General features: G+C 42.7%; 1 pseudogene; it reads left to right on the forward strand.

Moving 5' to 3' along the window:
* Positions 1-927, forward strand: LOC104666052 (annotated as a pseudogene).
* The last annotated feature ends 7,083 nt before the right edge of the window (positions 928-8,010 follow it).

Here is an 8,010-nt window from a genome sequence, read left to right on the forward strand (position 1 = left end):
ATGGTCAGCCACCTCATCCCCAACAACACTGCCAAAATGCCCATCCTGAGGCTGGGCACCTGGAAGTCCCCTTCAGGCCAGGTCACCAAGGTTGTGAGGGTGGCGATCGGCACTGGGTACCACCACACTGACTGCACCTACACCAGAATGAGCATGAGGTACAAGTGGCCCAGGAGAAGCTCGGGGAGCAGGTGGTGAAGCATGAGGACCTCTTCGTCGTCACAAACTGTGGTGCACGTACCATGAGAAGGGGCTGGTGAAAGGAGCCTCCCAGAAGATACTCAGCGACCTAAAGCTGGACTATATGACCCTCTATCTTATTCACTGGCCAACTGGCTTTAAGCCTGGGAAGGAATTTTTCCCATTGGATGAATCAGGCAACATGGTTCCCAGTGACACTGACATGTGGACACACGGGCAGCCATGGAAGAGCTGGCGAAAGCTTTTGGCATCTCCAACTTCAACCATCAGCAGGTCGAGAGGATCTTAAACAAGCTTGGCTCAAAGTATAAGCTGGCAGTTAACCAGATTCAGTGTCATCCGTACCTAACTCAGGAGAAGTTAATCCAATTCTGCTGGTCCAAAGGTATCACAGTGACTGCCTGTAGCTGCCTTGGCTCTCCAGACAGGCCCTGGGCCAAGCCCAAGGACCCTTCCCTACTGGAGGATCCCAGGATCAAGGCAATCACGGCCAACCACAATAAAACTACAGCCCAGATTCTGATCCGGTTACCCATGCAGAAGAGCTTGGTGGTGATCCCCAAGTCTGTGACACCAAAATGCATCGCTGGGAACTTCAAGGTCTTTGACTTTGAACTGAGCAGCCAGGATATGACTACCTTACTCAGCTACAGCAGGAACTGGAGGCTCTGTGCCTTGGTGAGCTGAGCATCCCACAAGGATTGCCTCTTCCATAAAGAGTTTTGAGGCTGTGGATGCTTGCTTGTCCACAAGTGACCTACACCTGTTTTTCCTGCCTCATTTTTTCTTGCAAATATATGTGGTCTGTGTCACTCAGAGGTGGAACAGCAACCTGAAGACAGACCATTGAGGGCTTGCCTAGCTTGATGTTGGGTTTGGAGAGCAGTACCCACAGAGCAGAAGTCTCTTCAAGTTTTCTTTGCCCTGATTTTTGCCCAGCTGGGGAAAAGACAACTTGAATAACCTTTTCTGACCAAGGAAAAGCAAGATCTACAAAGTCAAAATAGTGCCACTAATAGTAGAGTTTTGATGCTTGGAACTGTAATCCTTTCAGCAAGACTTCTCTTTGCCTCAAATAAAAATGCTTTTGTGAAAAAAAAAAAAAAAAACACAACATTTTGAGCACAGCTTCCTACAGGTATATTTCTTAATTTAAAACTTTGATGCTTTTCCTATTATTATTATAGTACACATATTATAAAGCATACTCAAAAAGGAAATTTTAAGAGGATAAACAAAGATGAAATAATCTTAGAATGTTATCTTATTCATTAATAATACAAAATCTTTTGCTTTCACAAAAATTAATTATCAATAGTAGTATTTGTAATGAACACAGTGTCATTAACTGTGGTTATCTCTTAAAATCTTAATTTAACCCAGTGAAGCAAAAGTCAGCTTCTAAGTTCAATTTACCTGGATTTTTGGATTTAATGACTGTCTGTTGTCACTGAAAAGGGTACCTCACAGAGATCTGTAGAGTTAAATGGAAAAGTACATTACTGACTGCAATTTCTAAGTCACAATACTCAGTGTACAGTCCCCTCCTCAAACAATGCAAAGGTTTTTGCTAAAATTTCCACACGAAATTTCTATCTTTCCTCTTGTCAATGGTTATTCTTCAATACTCATTGATTGAGATGTTGAAAACATTCTGAAATTAGACAGTAGTAGTGGCTGCACAAATTTGTGAATAGACTAAAAACCACTAAGTTGTACACTTTAAAAGGGGGAGTATTTTTAATTTTAATTTTTATTTTAATAGGTTTTGGGGTACAGGTGGTGTTTGGTTACACAGATAAGTTCTCTAATGGTGATTTCTTTGATTTTGGTGCACCCATCGCCTGAGGAGTATATCCAGTATGTAGTCTTTTATCCCTCACTCTCCTCCCAGCCTTCCCCTGTGAGTTTCCAAAGTCCATTATATCATTCTTATGCCTGTGCATCCTCACTTATAAGTGAGAACATACAATATTTGGTTTTCCATTCCTGAGTTACTTCGCTTAGAATAATCGCAGAATAATGGCCTCCAACTCCATCCAAGTTGCTACAAAAGACATTATTTCATTCCTTTGTATGGCTGAGCAGTATTCCGTGGTGTATATATACCACATTTTCTTCATCCACTTGGTTGATGGGCACTTAGGCTGGTTTCCTATCTTTGCAATTGCAAATTGTACCGCTATAAACATGCGTGTGCATGTGTTGAAAAGGTGGGGATTTTATGATATGCAACTTATATCTCTGTTTTTTAAATAATCATCAGAAGATTTTTGACGAATGGGTCAAAACCCAGTGAAACTTTTTTTTAGAGGATTTTAAAACGGATTAGAAATTTATCTTTCCAACTTTCTTCACTATGAAGATATGAAAGTTTTTATAGTTTAACTTCTTATATCACTTGGGCCATAAATGCATAGACTGATGGAAATGTTTCTAAGCATCCATTTTCAAAACATTCTTGTTATTAAATAAGTTTCTTCCAAAAAAAAAAAAAAAAAAAAAAAACCCGAACTCCCTCACTCATTGTTAAAACACCATCTTTACTAGGAAGGGAGAAAAGTAATGTGCCTTATTTTTCACTTCAAAATGTCTCCTAAATAAGAGGCTGTTAACAGCCACTTGGCACCATAAGAAAAGGTCAGCAAATTTAGAACACTTGTCTTTTTGTAAAAACAGGTAACTGCAAACAAGAGATCTTCATGATCATTCTTTATCTTGGTGCAAAGTATTTCAAAGATCTTCTCATGTGGCTCTCTCACTGGTGTTGTTGTCGTTGTTGTTGTTGTTGCCTGAGACAGGGTCTCACTCTGTCACCCAGGCTGGAGTGCAATGGCTTAATCATGATTCACTGCAGCCTCAACTTACCGGACTCAAGTGATCTTCCCTCCCCAGTCCCCGAGGTAGCTGGGATGACAGGTGTGCACCACCACTTCCAGTTAATTTTTTAAAATTAATTTTATTTATTTGTTTATTGGTGAGGAATAATATATTTATTCAATGGAATGAGTAAAGTAAAAAATATTTGATACCCTTTCCATCCTACATGTTTTAAAGTATTTTTTGCATAATAACAGCACATCTATTGTGAATTTAAGTAGAGATGAGATCCTGCTGTGTTGCCCAAGCTGGTCTCAAACTGCTGAGCTCAGGTGATCCTCTGCCCTGGCCTCCCAAAGTGCTGGGATTACAGGCATGAGCCATCACATCCAACCAGCTCTCTCGCTTTTTAAAATCAGATTAATTGCATCTGTGATCTCCTGTAGCTCATTCTGCACTTCCAACTCCGACTGCTCTGCAGCAATAGTTTGCCTGTGAGTTACTACCCAGCAAATCAATTTCCCAAGTGATGCTGTCTCCATACTCCTATCCAGCATCCTCTTTTTAATTCCAGTGAAAGCTACCACTCCATCAAATGTCATTTTAAACAATTGTTCCATGAGAACATGGTTTCTTGTAGAGAAGTTATTTACAATGGAGAACACATCTTTTCTGGCGTATTTTCTATAACTGGTTCACCAAATAACAGCACTTGTTATGTTTTGTTATCTAAGCAAAAGCTACATTTGTACTTCACCCAGCTGTAAAGCAAGCACTACTTGATTTGTTTCCATACTTGTTTCTTTAAAGTTTTCTCTGCATCTATCAGCACTATTGGCTGGCTAAAGATATTTTCATTCAATCATTCAAAAAGGATATTTTGAGTATTTTGTATGAGCTAGTTACAGGTGCTGAGGAAGTAATGAACAAAATTAAGTTTTCATGGAGCTATGTTCCTATGAGGGACAACAGACAATGAGCAAAATTTTTTAAAAATCTAACATATATCAGGGGTGAGTGCTCCAAAGAAAAGTTCGACTGGTTCTGGGGACAGAGAGTGATAGGGTAAGACATTTCAGATGACGAGGAAGACCACTCTAAGGGGGTGAGATCTGAGCAAAGGCCTAAATATGTGGAGGGGTAAGCTATAGATTATCTGTATCCAGCAGAGGGAGCAGCAGCAGGGGATGGACCCCCCAGGCAGGAGTTTCCTGGGTGGGACTGACCTACGGGAAGCCAGTTGACTGGAAGCAGAAAGGGATGGGGAAGTGGGAGAGGACAGAGGGCAGCCTGGGAGAGGTCATGCAGGGCCTTGAGGACTAGGGTGAGGATGACGGATTTCATCCTGAGCAGGACAGGAAACCGGGGTGGGGGACTCAGCAGAGCACAACACAGTCTGACTTAGGTTTAAGAAGATTTCTCCAGCCTACTGTGGAGAAGAGACTGAAACATGGCAGGACAGGAACAGGGGACTAATTTCAATTGTCCAGATGAGAGATGAACTGAAATGCTAGTAGTAAGAGAGTCGGACATAGAAAGATTTGGACATGTTTTGACATAGAACCCATGAAATTAGCTGACAGCTTTGGACACAGGATAAGAGAGAAAGAAGATAGGACACACGTGGTTTTTAACATAAACACTTGAGGAAGGCAGGAGCCACTTGTGGAGGAGGAGACTGAGGGAGAGACAAACAGCAGCGATCAAGAGCTCAGTTTGGATGCGTGACGCTGCAGAAGACTAGAGATGTCAAGAAAGGTGTCAAGAAACCAGTCCCTTGTAAGAGTCAGGCATTACAGGGGAGGTGTTTGGAATGGAAATACAAATTTAGGACTTGTCAGTATATTAAAAGCCTCGTCACTATATTTTTTCATGCATTATTTCAGCTGTATTTATTGCAGTAGGAAGAACAAGTATTTCCTGTGATCGTATGCACCTTTTTTTTTTCACTACTAAGAAACCTCAAAAGAGGCATTTAAGCCCTTTCCATTACACTAATTAACATTTTGAGAGATACTGCACTGAATAGTACATGATTTTAGGTCAGTTAAAAAAAGATTGCAGACATTTTTATTGTCTTTTTCAACGCATAATGGCTTCACCTCTTGTTAGCCAATATCTCAAGACGTAACACAGTTAGGTGAGGGGTATCATTAATGATTGTGGCTGTAAATTTGTATTTATACATCTACTGAGCAACTTCACTGAAAAGGAGATAATTCTGAAAGCAAAACTGTCACCGTGGCCTTTTCTCTTGTATACTCATGCCTGCCTTACCATTAAATTAAACCTACCCTCTCTTTGCTGATATCATCTTAAATCACGTGTCCATTTTGCAGTGACTTGCTGAGTTAAGACCAGACAACATCATCCATAAATCCACTTTGCCTGACACGTGTAAACTGCCATCCCTCATTGCAATGTGCAACAAGGGAAAGGTGGCACCCTCAACCTCTTGAGGAATTTGGTTTTTCTCAGGACGCTCCCCTTCCCTAACAAAAATGTGACCACTATTCACTCCACATGAAGGTGCCAGTGCCTGTCCATGCGTTATACATTAGCAGACTTTAGAGCTTAGTGTCTTTCTAACCTTTTAGAGAAAATAAACATAAACAGAACTTATAATATTTCCTTTTTTTTTTTTTGGAAACAGGGTCTTACTCTGTCACCCAGGCTGGAGCGCCGTGGCATGATCTTGGTCCACTGCAGCCCCAACAACCCAGGCTCAAGCAATCCTCCCACCTCAGCCTCCTAAGTAGCTGGGATCACAGGTGTACACCACCACACCTGGCTAATTTTTGCACTTTTTGTAGAGATGGTACAATATTTTCTTCCACATCTCAGTGAATCACCTTGTACATCCTTTGGAGCTCACGTTCAGGGCTCACTCTCTGGTCTGGTCCTTTTTACTGTCAAAGAAGGTGACAAATAAAGCTGCTACCATGTCAGAATGAGGATTGGCCCCAACTCCTGGGCAAACAGAATTCCCATTAACACCCTGATTATCACACACGCCAGTGATACAGAAGAATGAAAGATCAAATTGAGTTCCTACTCTTAAAAGAGAAAACATTAAAAACAAGTGTCTCTTGTTAAACTTTAAAGGCTTACCTATAGACTAGCAAAAAATGGAAACTGTGCTAATGTTCTTTCCTGGGGCAATTGCTATTAAGTTGTTTTTGTAGGCTGGTCCAAACCTAACTGAAGAAAAAGTTTATTTTTACCTGTCTTTGTGGCCTTCTTAGTAAAACTGGCTATGCAGGGTGGATTAGGAACCTGAACTTCTTTCCTGAGGAGAGTTTCACACCAAATGTAAAAAAGAGAAAACGATTTAGAAATTAAGTTTTCTTTTTTATTTAATACTCTATCTGAAACTGAAAACTCTGAGTTTTACTTAGCAACAAAATATGCCATGTTCCCTCTTCAGAAACACTAAGTCAACATAAGGTAAAAGACCTTTATTTCTCAGTAAAACTGAGATTTGAGGTGGTGGCAAGAATGTGAATGACCCTCCTCAATTTTCTCGCTCCAAATTACTTGGCTGCTAATCAACATAGGCAGGTCCACATTTCTAGGACATCCCTTTCTCTTATTATTCACAGAAACCCAAACTGGAGAACATGTTCAGGGAAGCAACCAGAGCTAAATCATTTGAAATGCATTCGCCAGCACTGGCCGCAGATCAAGTTAACACCAGTCACACGTGTCTGGGTGATTTTTCCCTGAACGGTGGCGTGAGTTGATTGGACCCCAGGAGGAACGCTGCGCTGAATGGCTCAAGATTTACTACTAACCACGCACACCGCACAGAGAAGGCTGCGTGTCGCCAAGGCCTCTATGGAATTAGGGGGAACTGCCAACAAACCAGTGCAGAGCCTGTAAAAGGCAGATAGAAGGAGGATGAGACATGATTTGGATATTTTTCCAAGAAGCAAAGACTCAGTTCATTTAGAAGAGTTTCCTTAAGGATCAAGGAAGCATCCAGAACCTACTCTAAGAAAGGGAAATGGCTTCCTTTCCTCTCCCATTCCCATACTTGCAGGAAAATCAGATTTCCTCATGGCCCTGTCATTTTCTCAGGCCTGAGAGGAGGGACACTTCACCACCACCCGCCTCCCCGCCCCTGCCCCAATCTCAGTGGGCTTAGCAAGACAAGAAGCAGACTCCAGCTTCGGAGAGATGGGTAGGAGACTCTTTTGGCCCGGTTCAGCTACTACCTTAGCTGTAGATCTTGAACAAGTTTCAAAAATGAATGGAAGTAGCTTTTTATGAATCTGGGCCTGATCTCCTGAGTGCCCCTCCAGAGCTGCTCCCTGCCCTTCCCTGCCCCAGAAGGCTGACCTGTGAGCCCCCTTTGGGCTGCTGATGGCTGTGTTCCCACTCAGACTCAAAAAGCAAAGAAAAGGGAGTGGCTATCAGAAAATGGAAGAAGAGAGTAAAGCAGTCAGTGCTCCCTTGAGAGAAGCAGTGGCTTCAAGGAAAAGGCCACTGCCAGCAATATGGACAGGAGACAGGGAAATGCTAGAAGAGGGTGGTTCCCCAGCAAAGGCCCCACCCTCAAGCCTGGACACCTGTGGCCCTAAATGAGAACAGGCATTCCTGTTTTTGCAACCAAAAAGTGGTCTTTTGGTCTGCCACGCCCCCTATCCTATACCCATATAAACCCTGAACCCCAGGCTCCAGCCCAGCAGAGGAGGAGAAGAGACAAGCAGATGAACTCAGAACGGCGCGGCAGAGAGAGAGGAGGGGAACGTCTGAACTCGAGAGGAGTTCAGCCAGGGTGGTCAGAGAGGAGTCTGGCTGCTGGACAGCCCACTCCCAGGGAAGATCATCTTCCCACTCCATCTCTCGTCCTTCCAGCTCCCTATCCATCCTGCTGAGAGCCACCTCCGCCACGCATTAAAACCTCGCATTCATCCTTCAAGCCTGTGTGTGACCTGATGCTTCCGGGACGCTGGGCAAGAGCTCAGGATACAGAAAGCTGTCACA

The sequence above is a fragment of the Rhinopithecus roxellana genome, chromosome 18 (assembly GCF_007565055.1).
Source record: "Rhinopithecus roxellana isolate Shanxi Qingling chromosome 18, ASM756505v1, whole genome shotgun sequence".
NCBI classification, from domain to species: Eukaryota; Metazoa; Chordata; class Mammalia; order Primates; family Cercopithecidae; genus Rhinopithecus; species Rhinopithecus roxellana.